A 3,061-nucleotide genomic window follows, 5' to 3' on the forward strand; every position below is an offset into this window, starting at 1 on the left:
TCCAACCGCATCTATGCCTAAAAAGTCCACCTTCGAGGTTATCATCCGAACCCCATTCGGTATTAAGTTGCAAAGCAACGAGACAATTGCATTAAGTATGGTGCGTAATGTAATCGACAACTACATCCTTAGACATAGAATCAATGTTTTATCCCTAGTGGCAACAGCACATCACAACCTTAGAACTTTCTCATCACTTGTCCCGAGTGTCAATGAAGGCATGAACCCACTATCGAGCATAAATACTCCCTCTTGGAGTTAAGAGTAAAAACTTGGCCGAGCCTCTACTAATAACGGAGAGCATGCAAGATCATAAACAACACATAAACAATAGATTGATAATCACCATAACATAGTATTCTCTATCCATCGGATCCCGACAAACACAACATATAGTATTACGGATAGATGATCTTGATCATGTTAGGCAGCTCACAAGATCCAACAATGAAGCACAATTAGGAGAAGACGACCATCTAGCTACTGCTATGGACCCATAGTCCGGGGGTGAACTACTCACTCATCACTCCGGAGGCGATCATGGTGATGAAGAGTCCTCCGGGAGATGAATCCCCTCTCACGGCGAGGGTGCGGAGGCGATCTCCTGAATCCCCGAGATGGGATTCGCGGCGGCGGCGTCTGCGGAAGGTTTTCCGTATCGTGGCTCTCGGTGCTCGGGGGTTTCGCGACGGAGGCTATAAGTAGGCGAAAGGGCAGGTCAAGAGGCGGCACGAGGGGCCCGAGGGGCAGGGCCGCGCGCCGGGGCCTGGGCCGCGCCGCCCTGTCACCTGGCCACCTCGTGGCCCCACTTCGACTCCCCTTCGGTCTTCTGGAAGCTCCGTGCAAAAATAGGACCCTGGGCGGTGATTTCGTCCAATTCCGAGAATATTTCCTTACTAGGATTTCGAAACCAAAAACAACGAGAAACAAGCAAGCGGCTCTTCGGCATCTTGTTAATAGGTTAGTTCCGGAAAATGCGTAAATACGACATATAATGTGCATAAAACATGTAGGTATCATCAATAAAGTAGCATGGAACATAAGAAATTATCGATACGTTGGAGACGTATCGAGCATCCCTAAGCTTAGTTCCGCTCGTCCCGAGCGAGGTAAAACGATAACAAAGATAATTTCTGAAGTGACATGCCATCATAATCTTGATCATACTATTTGTAAACATATGTAATGAATGCAGCGATCAAAACAATGGTAATGACATGAGTAAACAAGTGAATCATAAAGCAAAGACTTTTCATGAATAGTACTTCAAGACAAGCATCAATAAGTCTTGCATAAGAGTTAACTCATAAAGCAATAAATCAAAGTAAAGGTGTTGAAGCAACACAAAGGAAGATTAAGTTTCAGCGGTTGCTTTCAACTTATAACATGTGTATCTCATGGATATTGTCAACATAAAGTAATATAACAAGTGCAATATGCAAGTATGTAGGAATCAATACACAGTTCACACAAGTGTTTGCTTCTTAAGGTGGAGGGAGATAGGTAAACTGACTCAACAATAAAAGTAAAAGAAAGGTCCTTCAAAGAGGAAAACATCGATTGCTGTATTTGTGCTAGAGCTTTTATTTTGAAAACATGAAACAATTTTGTCAACGGTAGTAATAAAGCATATGAGTTATGTAAATTATATCTTACAAGTTTCAAGCCTCATGCATAGTATACTAATAGTGCCCGCACCTTGTCCTACTTAGCTTGGACTACCGGATCTTTGCAATGCCATGTTTCAACCAAGTGTCACAAAGGGGTACCTCCATGCCGCCTGTACAAAGGTCTAAGGAGAAAGCTCGCATTTTGGATTTCTCGCTTTTGATTATTCTCAACTTAGACATCCATACCGGGACAACATGGACAACAGATGATGGACTCCTCTTAAATGCATAAGCATGTAGCAACAATTATTATTCTCATATGAGATTGAGGATATATGTCCAAAACTGAAACTTCAACCATGATTCATGGCTTTAGTTAGCGGCCCAATGTTCTTCTCTAACAATTTGCATGCTCCAATCATTAAGGTGATAGATCCTTCAGACAAGACGGACATGCATAGCAACTCACATGATATTCAACAAAGAATAGTTGATGGCGTTCCCCGAAGCATGGTTATCGCACAACAAGCAACTTAATAAAAGATAAAGTGCATAAGTACATATTCGATACTACGATAGTTTTTAAGGCTATTTTGTCCCATGAGCTATATATTGCAAAGGTGAATGATGGAATTTTAAAGGTAGCACTCAAGCAATTTACTTTGGAATGGCGGAGAAATACCATGTAGTAGGTAGGTATGGTGGACACAAATGGCATAGTAGTTGGCTCAAGGATTTTGGATGCATGAGAAGTATTCCCTCTCGATACAAGGTTTAGGCTAGCAAGGTTATTTGAAGCAAACTCAAGGATGAACCGGTGCAGCAAAACTCACATAAAAGACATATTGTAAACATTATAAGACTCTACACCGTCTTCCTTGTTGTTCAAAACTCAATACTAGATATTATCTAGACCTTAGAGAGACCAAATATGCAAATCAAATTTTAGCAAGCTCTATGTATTTCTTCATTAATGGGTACAAAGTATATGATGCAAGAGCTTAAACATGAGCACAACAATTGCAAAGTATCACATTATCCAAGACATTTTAGAATTACTACATGTAGCATTTTTCCAATTCCAACCATATAACAATTTAACGAAGAAGAAACTTCGCCTTGAACATTATGAGTAAAGCCTAAGGACATATTTGTCCATATGCAACAGCGGAGCGTGTCTCTCTCCCACAAAGTGAATGCTAGGATCCATTTTATTCAAACTAAAACAAAAACAAAAACAAACCGACGCTCCAAGTAAAAAACACAAGATGTGATTGAATAAAAATATAGTTTCAGGGGGGGGGGGGGGGTGGTGTGTGTTTCTTTAAATGATGTTGATGTTGACAATGGGGGGGGGGCACACACACACACACACACACACACACACACACACACCCACACACACACACACACACACACACACACACACACACACACACACACACACACAC

This window comes from Lolium rigidum, chromosome 6, assembly GCF_022539505.1.
Source record: "Lolium rigidum isolate FL_2022 chromosome 6, APGP_CSIRO_Lrig_0.1, whole genome shotgun sequence".
NCBI classification, from domain to species: domain Eukaryota; kingdom Viridiplantae; phylum Streptophyta; class Magnoliopsida; order Poales; family Poaceae; genus Lolium; species Lolium rigidum.